We start from the raw sequence: 19,484 nt of genomic DNA, 5'->3' as shown, positions 1-19,484 counted from the left end.
GTTGGGTGTAAAAGCGTAGGAAGCCCCTCTGAAGCTCTGGGCACTGTGGACTCACAGAAGCATCTCTGCCGCTATAATTTGAGGGCCCGTCGCTGACAAGACGTCCGTGTGTCTTGAGTCACCGGTACATCTGCAGTCAGCTGCATAGCTCCTTGTCACAGCTCTCGGGCTGAGCAAACAACCCTGACCTCCACATAGCACCCAAAACAACAAAGCCGAGTGACAGTGACTACATATAACTTTGTGCACAGAGAGCTGGAGCTCATTTCATCAACACATATATCTGAAAACCATCAGGATGTTTAATCCTTAAAATATGCAAACAACTGGGTGGTGATGTGATCTGAGCAGTTGACCATATGATAAAACTGCTGCCATCTGAATATATGTGCGATCAGTATTACTAGAACCAAGAAGGAACCCTTGCTTGGATGTTTACAATCTAATCAAAAGGTAAATTTTTCAAGCTTTTCTTGATTTTCAGGTCCTGCTTTTATAAACAAAGGTCTGGTGACTTTTTCCGGGTGTGTCAGAAATGACCTGATTAGTGAGATTAACTTTTGCTTTGAGCAAGCTGGCATGCTTGATGATTTTACAGTCGAAACTGTAGCAGCCGTTAATCTTTATGTCGTGGTAGTCACGGTCATTATCTGAAGACTTTTTTTTTGCCACTTTTTTGCTGCTTGACATTCCATCTTGCGTACGTGGAACAGGATTGAGAACCTGCTGGACGAAAATAAAAAAGTTATCATCCAAGGCCAAAAGGATTAAATTTGGCTTATTTTCAATTCATAATAAGATAGACAGCTGTGATTTCCTTGTATAACGACAAGGTTTTGGCAAATTTTTTGGCTAGAGGGGATAACTTTTTTTTTTTGTGTACTTTACAAGGGAAAATTCACAGCACTCATGAGTTTCAAATGTTTTAGTGAGCTAGCAGCACTGCTCAAACATTTGTGTAACAGCAGACATTTTAAACAGGCATACAACAGGACACACTTTTCGTATTTTCGTATTTAGTTGCTTTAAGTCATAAAAACAAACAAAAGAAAACATTATGACGTTGGTGAAGCAGAATTTTCTCTGACACGGTTACAAGGAGGGAAAGCCACAAAAGGTCATTACTAGAGAAGCTGGCTCTTCACAGAGGGCTTTATTTAGGCTTATTCATGGAAAAGTTGAGTGAGAGGAAAAAATGTGGGAGACAAAGTGCACAAGCAACATGGAAAACCATTGCCTTCCTAAAAGACATTTTTGTTTTAAACAGGGATGGTCTAAGGTATTTGCAAACTCTGCAACTTCTTGAAGTGCCCAGCAGACATGAAAGGAAATGTTAATAAATACAGAAGTTATACACACATGCAGGTGTATCTCAAAACATTTGAATATCATCAAAAAGTTAACTTATTTTAAGGACTTAATTAAAAAAGAAGTCAATCATTTATTTATTTATTTATTTATTTATTTGTTGTGGCTTTCAAGTAATAAAAGAAGTCCAATTTCAGTTTTCAAGAAAATATGAACTCTTATAACCTATAAAACACAGGTAACTCTTGTTGCCTGTGCACCTTTTTTTGCCACACTTTTTCCTTCCACTCAACTTATCGTTGTTATGCTCAAATACAACGTCACGTGATTCTTTCTGTTACAAATCATAATTCTGGCATTCAATTTCACCAGAAATTGATATTAAATTTATTCTAAATTAATCCGGAATTTATTCGGATTTTTGTGTTTTGTATTAAATGTGTACAATAGTCTTAAAATTAACAGCTTGTAATGTTATCACTCTATGTGTAATTAATACATTAGTCTCACTTTTTGAATTTAATTACTGAAATAAATTTAGTTGTTTTTGTTTCATTGGGATTCCAATTTAGTTATATGTGTTTATGACTAGTGCATATGTCAACATGGCTTCGGAGGACTTTGAACTGCTAGGCAGTCGCAAAGTTCGCATGTAACTAAGGCATCCTGTCCTCATTACTGTTTTATTTGCCTATGTGTAAAGACATTTGATAAAGGATAGAATTACTTTGAATTTTGCTGAAAAAAAGTTCGTTATTGTTTGACCCAAATAAGCAGTTCGGGTGCTCACGCGCTGTCAAAATAATGCCTCTCGATTGACAAAGGGGTGTATTAAATGACTCCCAGTGTATTTTCCACCTGTAATTGTGCTGCACGTTTCATAAATCCGATAATCCCATCAATATATCTGCATACTGGCAGTGTCGCGTCGTTTTGGGCCACTTTTCAGAGTCTCTCCAGCGGTATCAACAACTTTTCGCTGATGAGACAATAGCAGATAGTTCCATTTAATGCGGGAGCAGCCATCAAGCTCGTGCAAGGGGGCGTCAGGAAATCGTCAGAGTTCTCCCGCGAGCTCAAAACAGGCCGAATCTACAGTAGCGCGTGACGTCTTCTGACGTGCGGCGCTTTTTTACCGCGCGAGCGTAACACAACAGCCGATGTGAAAATGTAATGTGGAGAACCTTCCCTTCTCTTATTCTCCCCCCCACCCCCACGGGGACGGAATGGACTCGACCTACTCAATCATGCACTTCAGCATACACTGCAAAGAGCATGCTTTCACCTTTAGGATTGTCTCTGCTTCTTGAAGTCACCCTGGAATTCTCTCGTGAATAAAGCAGGTAAGACCGACCTTACTTTTTCCTCGTCTTTGATCCACGCACGGAGTTCAGTGAAGTGTTTTTTTTTCCCTTCCTTCCTCAATAGACTGTGTGTATGTGTGTGTGTGGAAGGCGACAGTTTGATCTTGATATATAAATAGGTTACAGCTAGAAGTGTTGTGGCTAATTAAAAAAATTATATATATATATAAGGGTATCTGTGTGTAGATTTTTTTTTCAAGTTTTATGCATGCTTTATTGACTTTCTTTTTAACTTCAATTTTAATGCTTAATAAATGAAATCAAGCTTTCTAAAGTCAGGATAAAGTTGGAATTGAAGCTTCTTTGAGAAACCTTGTGGTAAAGCAAACTTTCCACCAGCTCATGTTAGTGTTTTTTTTTTTTTTTTTTTGGAAAGCACTCTGTAATCCCCTCAAACACAGAGATGGCAGATATACCTACAGAGCTATAAATGGTGTACAAAAAAAGATAGGAATCACCCAAGAGGAGGAGAGAACTGTTCTTTTTTTATTTTTTTTTAAAGCGATTATTTTATTCACTCAGCAGCAGGCATACAGGGGGAGAGGTGGACGTGAGGGAGGGGTAAAGGAGGAGGGGTGTGGGGGGTATATCCATATTAGGAAGTCGTGTCCTACATAATAGACGTGGCATAACTGCCACTGAACGGGGCACAGGTGCCAGTAGTCGCTTTTCTTTGACTTGCCAATATGAGGATCTGAAACCGCTGGAAGCTCTTTGGTGTGTCGCATTTCTTCTTCTTTCAATCTCTGCGCTTGCACGCGGGTGAGTGCGTGCGTAGTCGTGCGCGTGCACGTCGAGATGTGATGGTGGTGGTGTTGAAGGTGGTGGAGGGAGGAGGTTGAGGGTGCGGGGGGTTGCGGAAACATGTGGAAGTGAGGGATGATCGTGTGCGCGTGCACGTGAGCTTGATGTTCTAACTTTTCCCCCTTATTGATAAATGATGATGATGGTGATGATAGCGCCCACGCGCAGGTTGGGGCGATCTGTGCGCGCGCGAATGTTTGCTAAGCGTTTCGATACACACAGACACACATACAGACATATATATATACACACACACACACACACACACACACACGCCTACAGGTGCGTGCATGTTTCTTTTTGTATGCACAAGTCCCGGTCACAGATGTTGTCGCCGTACCTATTTACCCAAAATTCAATTTCACGCGGTGTGGCGTGGATTGTTTTAAGCACGCAGGGAACAGGGGGATGGAGCGCGAGCTGCATGGGAGACAAATGTCCAGCGTCAAAACCTCTTCTTCTCTGGACACTTTATAATTACGCAGACGCGCACGCACACTCGCACGCGCCAGCTGATCCTCCTCTCGAGGAGGAAGCGCAGGAGACATGAGTGAAACAACAAAGAGAGATAGAGGAAGAGGACAGATAGAGAGGAACTCGCGTTGCTCCGAGCTGGGGGACTGCGTGGGGTGTGGTGACGAGGTCTAACACCAGGAGGACAAACTTTGTCTCCTTCTCTCTCGTTTTTTTTTCTCGCCCTCGGTCTTGTTCTCAGCGTTTCACACATACACACACTGGGCATATTTCCATTCGCGGTGGGTTCAGGTACTCCCTGAAACTTCACCATTCCATCGCTTCATCAGAAACAGAGCTATTTCAAGTTTTAGTTCCTTTCCATCCTTAGTTGGAGATAAATATACAACTGCTAGATTCGTTTGAGAAGTGAACAGATAAACGTTTTGTTGTGTCTGCCTGAACTAGAAAAGCATACATAGCGTGGTCTTATTTTTTTCAAAGGGAAACGTTTTTTTTGTTTGTTTGTTTTTTTACATATATGTTTTATAACAATTGGGGATTCTGGTTTAAATAAAGACTTAAAAAATAATTATTAATTCGCATAATATCCAACAGGTGTTTAACAAACACATTGTAGGCTTTTATTTTGTTTATTTCGTCGGTTTGTTTCTGAGCTACGACATTTCCGACTACCCCTGAAGGCAGCATGAGGGAAACGATAGGAGACGAGAAACACGCAGAGAGAAACAGAAAGAGGAGAGTGACAGAGAAGAACCTGTGCTCTTCTACAGCACCGGGAGATAGGAATTCACCAGAGATCACAATTTCTTGTCCCGATTTTTTTTTTTTTTCTTTTTTGACAAACTTAGTTCGGGTTTCCTCTCCTCTTTTTGTTGCTGTCAGTGTGCAAAATACAGTGGAGTCCCTATCTCTGTGTCTCTGTGTTCGTGTATCTCTACTGGATCTTCACTTCTGAAGCTGTGTACAGTTTTGGTTTTGGAGAACTGCACCGGTTTGTTTTTTCCTGCGAGGTTTTTTTGAGCCGAGTGCTGCTTTAACTGGTAAGGAAGTGGCTGTGTATGTATATTATTGCTGGCTGTTTTCAGGGTGGCGTTGTGCAACCTTTTGTGCAGAATGGATTCTTTTCACGAAGTTCAACATTTTCATAAAGTTAAGCAAACATGTATAGTAAAAAAAACAGAGAAAAATGAAATAAAAAAGTAGCAAAATTGTTAGGTGCTTTACTAGAGATAAAGGTTTTTCAAGGGAGTTTTTCACTGATAAGATTATTTTCTCCTTGTTTTAGTGGGAAAAAAGTCAGTAACCATAAATAGTTTTACCTTAGAGGGATGTCAAAGTATGAGTTTGTAATGTTATAAAGCAACAGAACACAGCTGTAAACATCTGGAGTCCTTAACTGATAATCATTGGAATGTGGTCATGGGCTGATATGAGGTTGTCATGATAAAAATAACACAGTAACATAATACTAAATGAGGAGTTGGGAGAAAAATAGCCAGTAAAACACAAAATGACACTTTAAGAAAAAAACAATCTTTTCAATGAACTAAATATAAAAGTGCTGAGAATTCCAGTGCTAAATTGACGCCGTCTCTTTAAGAGTGATAGGTGGTGCCATTTTTTTTTTCTCCCTCTGGAACAATGTACAAATTGAAGAATTTAAGGAAAAAAAAAATTGTCGAAGCCTCAGCCAGCTGACCGGCAGTGCCTAGCAACACGTGGGGGAGGGGCAGTGTAGTCTTCATCCATACTTCAAACTCGGCTCACTCTGACACATTCTGTTTTTTGTGGTTTGGATTTTTTTTCCCTTCTTCTTAAACCTCGGTACGTCCACGAATCAGTCCGTGCCAGTCTTAGGCCAGCTTGGGGAAGCTGTGTAAAAAGCTTTAAAATAAATTATTAATTAATCATTGCAGTGAGAAGGGGAGGGGAGGCAAAGGACTTGCGTTGCTATACGGCACATACAACCAGAGAAATCTGGTCGCTCCGCCACTTTTTCACTGGCATCTCGCTAAACGGAAAGGCACGGTTAAATAATCTTAGTAGGTTTAAAAAAAAAAGAAAAAAAACTTTGTAAAAACCTTGTCATACCAATAAACAGGGCACGAAGAAACAAAGAGGGTGAATTCACGACAAAAGTGACAAGAAACCAAGTAGAGCAAACAAAACGTACTTGTTGAGACATTGTGGGCATTGCCTTTGTAGAGTTCCTCCATTAGCAACTGGCTACAGTGTTTACCACAAGAGACAGCCAGCGGAGAAAGAACGCACAGAATATGTATGTGTGTGTGCCCGCAACTTCTTTTTTGCACTTTCACAAAAATAAAAACAAGGAAATGCCTTAACAGTCGGTACTGGGCTTTTAACTTCCAACAGTAGCCTATAGTAGCTGACTTTACACACACACACGCACGCACACACACGCACACACACACACACTCACATTCACACACCAACATACACAGCTCTAGAGCAGTGTGATAATAGGGCTGTGTGTTGGCCGTTTGTATTCCAGTTATTATCTGTCTCAAACTGACGGCGTGTGTGAGATCATCAGCTGCAACTTTTCACTACTTGATAGCGTTTTTCTCTTTTTTTCTTCCTCCTTTTGAGATTTACTTTATAAACAATACCGTCATGGATGCACCCAACCCAACATATTTTTTTCCCCCTTTGCTGTGATGTCACACTAACTCGTAGTTGGAAAGAGAAAGAAACAGATAGCAGAGGGAGGGAGGGAGGGAAGAAGGGAGAAGAGACGGCACGTTGTTTTGCAGACAGGATTACATTGTCTCCCCCCTTGTCAGTTTGCAGACATTATCTTAAATGTTTCTTCTTCAGTCTGACAAAGTGCTCACTCTGTGGTTTTGTACAGCATCTTCTAAGTGTAACATAACAAGCTTGTTCAAAAATAATCGTCAAGCTGGACAGAAGGGCTGATTGGATGCAAAGATGAAGTCGTTCAGTTGTGAATGTTTTGGGTAAGAGTGACAAAAGTTGGTTTTGAGTGATGTCTTTTTTTTCTGAAAAAGGTGAATGTGGACAATTTGTTACACTCTGACATGTTTCCCTTTTATGTTGATGAATTTGAGGCTGCCTTTATGCAAATAGGCCATGAGATAGAACGCACGTCTATGTAAAAATGTCGATATCTGATTATAATAATGTAATCCTCTTGGACTGCGGAAGTCCTTTGTGAAACCTGTTGATTTACTTCAAAGTTGTGATACCTGTTTATGTTACAGCCGCCACCTACTATTGCTCTCCATTGACACCACAAATTACACAAGTTGTTTTTTTTGTTGTTTTTTTTGGGTAAATGGAAACCCTTTGAGCCACTCGCTGGGTATTGTAAAGTGCAGCAAAAGAGGAACCTGACCTATGCGTAATAGTGTCTTGTTTTTCAGGTTTCCTAATCCAGATGTGATTCATGCTCCTGCTTTTGCACAGCATAAGATCAATAAGATGTAAAATTGAAAAAAAAAAATAAGAAGAGAAAAACGTACATGCTTCGAGTGCAGCGCACTTTCTTTTCTGCTTCTTTTCTCTCTATCTGGTCGCCTTCTGCCATTGTCTGTCTTTTCATACACTGGAGAACCGCTGCATACATTTGGGCTTTTGTCAATAGCAGTGTTTGTCTTCTGTGTGGTGCTTGTGTGCTTGTTTCTTCATCCACGTGCTTATCGTGATCAAACTTTCTACTCTAACACGACTCTTTATCTCCTCCAAAGATTTGCTTCACTTGCTTGCCTCTTTTTTTTCTGCTTCTTCTTTTTTTGTGTTCCCATACATGTGGGTGTAAAATTAGCAATTCCATTTTTTTTTTCTTTTCTCTTGTCCTTCCAGAATGTGGAAGTGTTTTCTTGGTGTGGTGAGAAACAATGAGGACAAGGCAGGGCTTTGTGGTGGCAGAAATGCATTTTTAACCCATGTGAATGAATGGTGCCTCACATTCCACAGCACCAGGCCCTCGACTGAATGGCAGCACTAACACGGCTGTTTTCATTACTCATTACTGCCCTGTGCCTTTTCACCATGGACTTAGTCATTTACCTTTACCTACTCATACCGGGATTTAGTGGTGTGCTGGTTTTTTCTTCTCCTTTGACTTGCGCTTTTATTATGTGTGAGCTGTTATTTCAGCAGCATTTCATGTTGCTCGTAAGCCCTTATTCGAGTTATCATCAACGAAAGGCTCAAATTACAGTGTGTAATGTAAAAAGCTTGTTATTACTTGTGATCGCCTAATATGTCCCACCCTAACATTTAGATTTCTGCTGTGTTGTGTTTCTGTTTTGGGGGTGGGGGGAAAAGCTTAAAGTAACACATTTTATTGCCTAAAAGTCAGTGCAACTCCTTGGTCAGCAATAACGTTCATCCATCAGTTTGTGCTCAGTCTCCATGGCAACCAGCTGTAACACCTCACTGGTAGTGAGAGTGTTTTCCACTGTCAGGAATAGGTGTGGGAGATATAAACTTGAAGTTTCATCGTGATATTTTGTGGTACAATTGTGGTAACAATAAAAATGACAATAAGAAATATTTATTAGTTCTCTTTTAGATATCTGTAGGACTGTGACTGCATGGCACAGCAACACACCCATATGAAATATGCGACTGTAGGACACCAGTCACTTAAAGAAGTGTGCTATGTATCACTAAGCTGCACATGCAATCTGCTTTTAATCATATTTTTAAATGTATTATTACTTACTATAGTACTGATTCTCTCATTGAACAAACAGTAAGACTAACAATCCCAAAAATACAGACAGTTTTGGGTGATTTAATCAGAATTTATCATGACGATAAATCAAAATTCTTATGATAAGAAATGTATCACGATAAATGATAAACAATACGATAAATGCCCAACCCTAGTCAGGAACATGTGGGTTTGTCGCAACTGATATTACAAAGTCTAACATGCTATGGGACTTACCTAGAGGCTAACGACAAGCTATCCCCTATCCTCCATGCAAAATCAGAGCCATTAAAAATAAAAATCTAAAAATAAACCCTTTATTGTACCACATGAATCCAAAGCCAAAGGTTTCCCTATTCTTGGTTTGTGACCATGAGCAGAGCCATTATTGTGCTTCAGTCTCATTGTACTCTTTGGACAGATGAAAAAAACCACAAACCTAGCATGGGGTGGATCTGAAAACAACTGAGTAAGGGTACAGTTTGATGTTTCTTTCCCTGTTTTTTTTTTTTTTTTTTGTTGTTGTTGTTTTTACTCTTGAACAGTATTAGTGGCCTTAGTGGAAATCCTTGGAGACTCGTTCATTTTCTTTGGAATATAAATGATTGGCTCTAAATCAAGTCCCTCCCTTCCAGTTTCCAATACTTTCAGTTTGTGCCCTTAAACAAATCATTTCCTATTTATGTACAGTACATAATAATTGGGTAATAGTCAATTTCTTTTGTTATTTAACTGTTTAATTGAATTCTGCAAATTACATGCTTGTTAAATGATAAAAATACATTTGTAGTGCAATATTTTCATTCGTCGTTTTCCTGAAAATTGTGGTTCTGCTTCTTCTCTGGGCCAGGCGGCACATAAGAGATTTTGACCCCTGATCAAACCAAAATAACTCTGAACAACCTACTGTTGGTATACGAAATGCATCAGACTCTCATCAGGATACTTTCTCAAAGTAAACTATGAGAATATATAGCAAGTTACTTATAAATCATCATCTGTCAAAGCAGGTGGAACACTTCCCCACAGATTGAGTCGAAGTACGAAGGGGATCCTTGCTGTACCCAAATCATGTTGGGTATAAAATAGACAAAACTTGAAAAGCATAAATGAGTAAGAGGAATTTCCTAAGAGATTCCAGAGCTGGCTAGTTTCATTGTAAACATTCAATTGCAAGAAGTTTTGACTTGATGGATGTGAGAAAAAGTCATCGAGTCACGTTATTCCCTACCAGGTACAGTCGATGTTGCTCTAGCATTCTCCCTCTTGTCTCTGCCTTGTTATGCTTGAGGTTGTATCAGTCCTTTCTGCCTGAACGCGAAAAGTGTATCTGCGTTCAAAGGCTTAAATAACTTTGTGTGGCATATTGAGGTTGGATTAGGAACAGAAGCAGGAAATGGCAAGTGCGAGAACCTATTTTAGCAGCTGTTTCCTTTTTGTTCCGATGAAACAAACCATGAAAATAAACTAGAAAAAAAAAGCGACTATCTCTTCGCTGATGGTCCAGACATTTCTGTCATTTCTATCCAGAGTCTCATGCCTGTTCTGGCATTGGTTGATGGCATTGATTCCCCCTGCTGCATGGTGGGGGTTTTCACTCTGAAAGGGCAATCTCTCTGGGTTAGCCTTGAAACACCACGCTCCTGGATTAAATTATAAATGAGCCCTCCGTGGGAAGCGTATTGCTTACCAACCTTGGATAATGAGAGGGAATTTGGATTCGAAGGGGACAGCACTTCTGTAGATTTTTTTTTTAGACTACCATCCATTTTGTTGCTAAAAAGTTTTGGAAACTGGTGGGGTATTTAATCCCTGTATTTGGGTCACACCTGCACCCACTGCATCCACGTGGATTGATACGAGCAAAGCCGAGACTGCCCGGGCCCTGGGGCGCGAAGTCTGATAGTTGTCTAAATTAGTGCCAAGAATATGATGTGGCAATCAGAGGGTTAAGATAGAACAGGGGTCAATGGGGGTAGAGTTGGTGGGCGGGGGGATCTGCAGTCACAGTGATTTAGGTAAAAGGCCGTTTTAGCCTTTGTTGTGCTCTCGCGTAGAGTTGTTGCTGCTCTTTCTTGAAACAAAATTGATATCAGGAAATATTCTTATCGCCAATGTTGTTGTTATGACAAAGGCTCACTTTTTTTTTCTTTTCTTCAGTTAATTGCTGTTGTGGTGGAAAACCCCCTCTGAAATTCAAGAAACTACCCACAGAAAAAACAGTGACACAATGTGCATATTATTTATATGCCTACAGTTGATCCTATTCAAATTTCCTGTTTTGTTTCAGGGTTACTGATAACGCAAAGGACAGGTCCTGACATTAGTCACAGTGATTAGAGAGAACAGTGTGTCTTTGAAAACAATCCACAATCTTATTGGTAGTAAGTGAACATTTGCCCTTCAAAACTGTAAAACTACTAACCTTAATGATTTGAAATAATTTGAAACCCATGTAGCTTCAGTTACACCAATGAATTACTGACAACAAAGTTTCACATTAGTCATTTTGAGAATGCCTACAAATTCCCTGTATCTTGAGTAGGTGTAGACCATATGAACTTGAGAAATTTTAGTAAACTAAAGTAATTACCACAAAATAACTATGCATTCAAATTTTGTACATATTTCTATTTGTTGTACTACTAAATAAGATGTTAACCTGTAATGGATGGTAGTTAAAATGTCTAGTTTACTTTAGAGCTCCATCATTTCATAACTTGTTAAAAACAAACTAACTGGAGTTACTTTCTAACCTGGTCACAGGTCAAATATGGGTTAGTTGTCGATCTCTAATCATAGGTTGATTTAACCCGATTGGGCTGGGTCAGAGGTTTGTCAAAGCATGCTGGGTTAGGTTTTCAACTAAACCAGGAAACCAATGTCTCTGGTTTTAAAGTAATTCATGTCTAATAATAAGGCTACAAGAAGAAAAGAAAACCCATTATTTAGATCGCTACGGAAGTATTAATGGTTTTTAAAATAAATTTCTTTTTAGTTCAATTCTGTGTATTAGGGATGGGCCATATGGACTTGAAGTTTTATCGCGATATTTTGTGGTGCTACTGCGATATATGATACAAGAGACAATAAGAACTATTTATTACTTCTTTTTTTAGGAAACTTTATTGCTTTGACTGAATGGCACAGCAACCACAATCACATGTAGAAGTGAGATTTGTGTCACTAAACTTTACACAGTGACTGCATTTAATCATAACTTCAAATTTATTGGCACTTACGAATGCTCCCATTGGTGAAATGGCAGAGGAAATTGTGAAAATAACTATTCTGACAATACATACAGTTGAGCTTTTTTTTTTAAATGACATGATGGCAATAAATCAAAAATCTTGTCAAGATAAGAAATTTATCGTGATAAATGATAAGCGATATGATAAATACCTGCCCCTATTGTTTATCACAACAAATTTACTTAAAGAAGGTTGTCAGACGAATAAGATATGCAGCAGGCTGTTTTAAATCTTTTAGAAGATTGAGCCAAACCTAATACCTTTAAAACTGTTTCATAGATCTGAACCAGTTAGCAACATTCCAGCATAGAAAGTTTTCACAAATTTCTACGGTTTACCACCACAAATGTCAGTGTCTAGAGCTGTATGGAGGAAAACATAGAGCCACCTTGGCCCTTCTCCCACCTGGTGCTGTGCACTGTGAGTCAGCTGGCTGAAATAAGTCATTGTCATTTTTTCTTATGCTTTCACAATACAAACTAATAAGTAATTTATCTGTGGAAAAAAAATTACCATTACAACAAAACAGTCAGTCATTGCTTGGAAACTAAAATATCACTTCCCACTCAGAAAAATATGCAACCTTTAGTCTCCGCAGCATTAACCCAGCAAATGAGTTTATAAAAAAAAAAAATATATATATATATATATATATATATATATATATATATATATATATATTTAAAATATATATATTTTTTTCCGTACAGTCAGAAATTCAATCAATTGAACAGAGTTTCACTTTGGGTCAGCCGTGTTTGCCGCCGTTTCCATCTTTGTCCCTCGTGTTGATTTTCCGTTTTATTGATGAGCCGATGAAACCGAATGCTGAAAGGACTGGATTCATTAGCGGGGCGCTCGTCAGGTTTGGAGTATGACACGCGGTGATCACGGTTAATAGATTTGGGCCTGTTTCTGTGAACCCTCGCTTGGCATTGTTGCTGTGATTGCCGCGGGATTAAAGGGGAGAAATAAGATTAGCTGGGAGAAATAGCCCTGGAGAAACACGTGGCTGTGATCGGGGATTGAGGGAAGGAGAGAGAGATTGAGAGAGAGAAAGAGAGAGAGGGGGAGAGAGAGAGAGAAAGAGAGAGAGGGAGGAAGGGAAGGAAGGGGAAGGAACTGCGCTCTTTGTCCAGCCCAGATGTCACCGTGTTGGACTACCATTATTGATCCGCTGCTTTGCACACGTACAGCTGGCACCCGCCACACACACACTCACTCACTCGTGCCTTAAATAGTTGGCAGTAAAATAGAAACTAAAGATAAAACTTTGTTAGCTTTGGATTATGAACACTTTTTAATAATCCTTTATCTTTTCAAATCACTTAACATACATCATCCATCAACGCTTTTTTTCTGTATTACAGTGTGATGAAGTTCATCACACTCATACAGACACAATACTTTGCTGTATACAAACAAAACATCACGTCTTCTTATTGCCTAATAGTGTGGAAAAAAAACCTCACTACTTTTCTTATCTCTGGGCTCTTTCTTCCTCTTCTGTCGAGACAAGATGGCTTTGTTGACGGCCTTGTTTAGGTGCGACGGGCCAAGATCACGCACAAACTTTAGCATGTAGGTGTCTGTGTGCGCCCTCGCAAGGCTCGGCAGGGAGGGAAACATGGCACCCAAACTTAATCCAAACTCACAGCAGCCCAGAGGGCATTAAGGGTGAGTGGGGGTTGGGTGATCTGTTTCCTAAGCAGAGAGGCTCCTTTTTAGCATTCTGTTCCAGTTTATTAACACCCTCTGAAGGCCCACACGTGTTTTTTTTTTCAGATTCTCAGAAAAGGAAAAAAAAAAAAAAACATAATATCTTTAGAAGGAAACTGCAGGACATCTTGTGTATTTGCAGTTTTGATAAGCGATTCTGGAGACCTGACAGAGCAGAAGTGTAACTGAAGTTGATATTAATAACTTAAAATGAAAAATGGGGGGGGGAGTGGGAGGTGAAAGGGTGAAATAAAAAAAAAGAGGAAGTCCAGGATTACACTTTGAAAGGAATCCGTCATTCCAACTTTGGTTTCACTTTGATGCAAATACCTTCCTGCCATATAACCTCCCCCCTCAAACGGACACGTTCAACCATAAAGACACAAACAGTGCAGCCTGATCTCCCGCAAAGACCTATTGATCTGACTCCATTTTACTATAAAAAACAACTTGAAACACAACAAACTTCTCTCCTTCCCTATTTCACCTCATTCATCCCAACTGCTCCAAATTCGCTATATATACTTAAGCTTCTCATTCATTACTGCTTACTCTCTTAATTGTGCCGAATCAAAGAGAATCGGGGGTATTGGGGGGGGGGGGGGTGGTTTTGACTGAAGGCCAGTGATGTTGCATGTCTGACTAACTTAGGGAAACAAGCTGGAAATGTCTCCAGGCTACTGCAGCTAATCATTCAGGAACTGATCGTTAGCCGCTGATGTCAGCCTAACCTTGCCACTGTGTGTTTTAGTGAGTTGTGTGTGCATGGATGGGGGAGATGGAGATACATATAGATAGAAATTTGGAGCGTATCCTGTCAAAAAAAAAATGGCGCATATAAAAGATAAATAGCGGTGTTTCTTTTTATCTTCATTTAGGAATATAGCACAAAACTACATTATTTAGTACAAGAATTTGGCGTACATCGCTACAAGACTGTGAAACAATTTCCATTCTGTTTTGTTCCTTCGTAAAGCTTATGTGAAGCTTTCACCTGCTGATTAAAACCATCTTTAAGAATTTTACGTAACAGCGTTCATTTTTTTAAAGCCATAGATACAGTCCCTTGGTGTGAGTGTGCAGTCGATGCAAAACGCGGTTTTTATAACACAAAACACAGATAAGATCAAATTTACATTTTAGGATGTTTTCAGCCTCAAATATTTGGGATTAGCATGATTAGCATTGTTAACTGTAAACATCAATCTCTCTGGGTGTGTTTCCAAGAGGATGTAGAGTCCAACTTTGCTTGAGATTCCCAAATGGTGGCCACATGTTTAAATCCTGCAAGTATTGTGACAGAGAGAGAGAGAGTGCTAAAGATAAAGATTCTAATAATAAAGCTTCAGGTCTTTTTCTTTTTTCCTTTACCAAATCGTGGGTATGAAAGGAGCAAAACTGCAAAAATACAAATCAACCAAGGAGCCATCAAAGTCTGGCGGTCTGTTGGGACAATATTAAACATAAATACTGTTATGCTGTCTATTTCTCTTGGTAACAACTTCCACACCAAAGAGTGTTGTGGTTATTGCTGCCAGGTAGAGCATATGAGTGATGCATTTTCTGGTTGGAAAAGCGTTTTCTTGGATTCCCAGCAACCCATTTCAAGACAATATAAAGGGGCATTTCTCAAAAAAATAGTTTTGTGGCAAACTACATGATTGTGCTATAAGAGCAAAACTGATGTATATATATATTTTCTTTTTACTTGGGGGAAAAACAAAAAAACATCCATCTGGAAGGGTAGATTCATTTCTAGGGAAACTTGGGGTATTTTGGGGTTTTCCTTTCTTTACCCAAAAGTTATCCTTCTTTAAAAGAACCAAGTGACCATGTGTTTTTACCACCGGCAGAAAAAAAACCCCTCAATAATTTTTGAGTTTTTATCTGACATTTCTCTGCACCTCCAGTCGAGGTGCAGAGAACCAGGTCTTGGGGGAAGTAGCAACTGGAGGCACTCTTGTGGGGTCAAGCAGGCTGCGGGGTCACTGAGTACAGAGGTGAGGAGGAGAAGGAGGAGGAGGATGTTCGCCCAGGGGCTACAGCGCTCACCCAAAATAAACACATGTATCAGAGACACAGTTCAGCAGCAAGCAGGAGGAATCCGGGAATGCAAGCGCAGGTTGCAGTCAGTGTCCATCGTGTACAGCGTTCCTGGGGATACTTTCTGTGAAAGTACAAGAAAGGACTTTCTTCTTTGTGTTCAGGGATCCCTTTCTTACGCATGTCTGATCCCTGATTGTAGTTCACAGACAAAACAGACAAACTGCTGTCAAGATTGCGAGTAATACATACATGTAGTAGTTGTGGTAACAACAGATTCATGTAATTGTTTTCGCTGTCAAACTTATGCAATATGTCCTCATATTTCATAATTCTTAGCATAAAGTGATTGTGTGCATAGGGGGTGTAAAATCATGCTCAAACTTTGCATCTTTAGCCAAATGCATCAGTTTGAAGTAAGACACACAAGAAATCTTAGGAATTTTATAGATTGTTTCATTTTTAGACCACAGAGTCAAGGAATCTTCTGTATTAGACTTGTTAGGTTGTGCCACCGTGGGTAATGAAGGCAGGAAAACAAGATGCAGTGTGTTTGGAGTGAGATAAACCATTGTCTAGTATTGTTTAGCTAAACCCAGTTGGGTTAGCCTGGTGAACAGTAGAAACACTTGATTTGTTGTACTTCATCTGGGACAATGCCTCCTGATTGTGTTTCCTGGGCTGCAGTCTGCTGCTCACCTCAGTTCCCACCTGACCCTCTCTGTCCGTCTGTTGCTCGGGGGGCTTGTAGTCAACTAGGGAGGAAGGAGACCAAAGACCGGAGGATCTGAAGTCCCCCCGGCCCCCATCATCTTCCCTCCATCACAATAAACTCAATCTAACTGCCCCAACATCCACCTCTGCTCTCAGCAGCAACACTCTTGATGTTTTGCGAGGATCCCCTCCCACCCCCCTCTAACCCCTTCAACTAACCCTCCCTTCAGCTATTCTCATGTCCTCAGTGCCTTCTTCCTACATTGCATCCAGATAGTTAAGGGGAGAAGGGCGAGTCCCACTCGTGTCTACCTCTCACACCTCCAGTCCTAAGAAGACGAAGCGAACTAAACTAATGAATTTAGCTTCCGGTATTTAGGGAAATGCTGAAGTTGAATCTATAGATTCATTTAAGGTCAGGCAATACTAATTTTGCTATCATGCCCTTCTAAATGAATATTTGGGAGAAGACTGTATAGTGTTTTACCATCAGCCAAGACAGGCGTGAATTGTTAGGAATGTTTGATTTTATGGCATTCTTAAGATTTTTCACTTTAATTTGTTAGACTGCAGATGGATCTGCATCATGGAACAAAGTGAACTACAGCAAAAATATATTATTTTCTTACCATTGCAAGAAGATCATAAAATAAACATGTTACTTGTAAAGACAGCGTTTGTAGAGATCAGCCTGTGTCAGCTTACTGGTATAATTTGGCCTTTCTTTTTCATCTAATGTGATTCCCACTCCCAACCAAGTTTCTTTAGATATGGCAGAAGTCTGGCTTAGTTGAGTCTTTTCTGGGTTGAGGTTAGCATATGCATTGTTCTCCTCCTCAGGTTTCAAGTTTTCCAGCTCAAAAGACTTGCTTCAAGATGGACATGGCAGGAAGGAGGTGTAACTAACGTCCTTTCAGCACAGCATTTTCTTCTTGTTTGTCCTTTAAAAACTGGGGTTCAGCTCGTGCATCTTTCTAGATTTGGCTTTTAGCTTAAAGATGCTCTGTCAGTAAAATATGTCTTTATTTGACTAAAAACATAAACATATTAATGCCAAACACCTTTCATAAAACCCTATAAGGTTTGACTTGGCGATCTTTTTGACTGAGGTGATGAGATGGGTTAAAGTTAACCCACCACTATTATAACCATGACTCTACAAGTGAGGCAGTGAGGTGCAAGAATAAACCAGCATTTTTGTGCGTAATGTAGTGATTACAGGGGGTCCACGCGACGAGCTGGCCAGGACTTGTGTGGTTTATTTCTTGCTCTACAGTTCATTTTGACAGAACGGATTACAAGATCTCAGCCATAGGTTCTTCCTTCAGGTGAAACCTGATTAAAAATATCACAAACATTTGTTTTAAACATTTGTCTTTTGATTTTATATCAACCACCTTCCTTTTGGTTCCACGTTGCAGGCTTGATTTATGATGACTCGCTCGTTTTGCCCAATATCTTCAGCTGGATTATTGATTTCTAAATTACTAAAAGCAATCGGGAGAGGTTCGATTGACTTTATGCGTTTATGATGGAGCCGTTTTGTGAAAAAGGCTGAGGCGTCATCAGCCGAGAGTGTTGCTACCTGTGGCTCGTGCTTGCTGCCGTCACAAGGCGTCGCCTTTGAGAAAACGACACTTCTGTAAAGTAGAAGTGGTTGCAAATGTTGAGTTAACAGGAAGTACACCCATTCGCATCCATAAATAAAAGTATGATATCAAATTGGTGCTACATCCTGAGCAATTCTGTGATGATCCCACGTTTATCTTCTCCATATAATAAGCACGGTAGCATATGTACGTGTCCCACCGTAGCGACACCTTCTGTGTCTTCTTCCCACATCATATAGATGAAAATCTGTTACTCTTAAGTGCGACCGCCTGTGATTATCTAATCCCTGGCTGTGCAACTCTATTTAAAGAGTGCAGTCGCTAATCCTATCAGATTATACCTGACCAACTCAACAGAATCACCCAATTAGTGGTCTTAAGGAAGACACCAAAAGGCCATCTTACCGAGAAAGAGGAGAATGAAGAAAAATCGTGTTGAGAAATTTGACCCAGTTCTGGCTCTTAATGCTTAAGCCCAGAGAGGTAGCCGAGACTAGAATAAGGAATTTTGCAGTACATCATTATTGTTTGTCCATTGTACATAATACAGATGGGACTCTCTGTAAAAACACTTTTTTTTTTTTTTTTTGCCAGCCAACTTTGAATCTGAGATTCACTGGGGAAGCTTGGATTTAAGTGCCTGGGCAGCAGGCGCGGCAGGCACCGTTGTCCCAAATAGATCTGTGTGATATCCTCGTACCTATTAGGATTTGTGAAAACTGTTTCTGCCAGCAGCGAGCAGCAGATCAGCCTGTGCCAATTTTCTTTTCTTTAAAGGAAAGGAAAAAAAAAACCTCTCATTTTTCTTTTATCTTTCGTGGAGTACCAACCAGAGCAACAAAAGGTTTCCGATGCTGTTATTTTAAACAGAGGTCCAACTCAAAATATGCAGAACTATCAACTAGCAGCATTTTAACAATATCACTTTCAGGACAGTGCCTTGACTTCTCAGTCTGCTGTAGCGTTCCATGTTCGACTCGCTGGAGAAAATCAATCTCTTCCTCACGTAGTGCAGTTTGCAAACACTGCATCTCATAATAAGTTCCACTTCAACACTTCATCAGATCGGTTTTTTTTTTTTTAAACAAAGGTGTTTTTACATGTAGTCATATTTGTTATTACAGCTATCTCTCTGTCACACTAAAGCCGTGTTGCTGCAGTGCAAACTCCCAGCTGTTTGATTTGCTTATCTTGGGAGTCATACAAATTCATGCAAGTGAACCAGCGTTGTCTTTGACTTCATGTCTTTATTTTTGTCTTTTTGAACCGACTCATCGCCGCTTTCATTATCCCGACATCCAGCCTTCGCTCGGCACCCGACGTCGTTTAAAAACCGTGCAAAGTCGGGAACGGCGCGGGAGTGGCTGCCAGCAATTCCCCGGTCTTCTTCTGCTGCTGATTTCTGGCCTGGCAGACCTGTTTGGTTTCCAGCAGTAGCTGATGAAGGCAACTCCCGCCGGAGCTGCCTGACCCCTCCAGGGAAAGC

General features: G+C 40.1%; 1 protein-coding gene across 4 annotated transcripts in view; it reads left to right on the top strand.

Moving 5' to 3' along the window:
• Window positions 1–2,542: 2,542 nt before the first annotated feature.
• Window positions 2,543–19,484, top strand: part of LOC106954394 (zinc finger protein 516) — a 60,340-nt gene continuing 43,398 nt past the window's right edge. For 2 of the 4 annotated variants that reach the window (XM_015043859.1, XM_015043863.1), the window contains exon 1: window positions 3,491–4,993. The gene's annotated coding sequence lies outside the window, so the exon portion shown is untranslated. Of the gene's footprint in view, window positions 2,652–3,276; window positions 3,435–3,490; window positions 4,994–19,484 lie in introns of those variants that run through there. The other 2 variants (XM_015043861.1, XM_015043862.1) reach the window with 2 other exon arrangements.

This window comes from Poecilia latipinna, unplaced genomic scaffold, assembly GCF_001443285.1.
Source record: "Poecilia latipinna isolate Pla-1442-1.1 unplaced genomic scaffold, P_latipinna-1.0 Scaffold653, whole genome shotgun sequence".
In the NCBI taxonomy this organism is placed as follows: Eukaryota; Metazoa; Chordata; class Actinopteri; order Cyprinodontiformes; family Poeciliidae; genus Poecilia; species Poecilia latipinna.
This window is presented reverse-complemented; position numbering and strand designations above follow the sequence as displayed.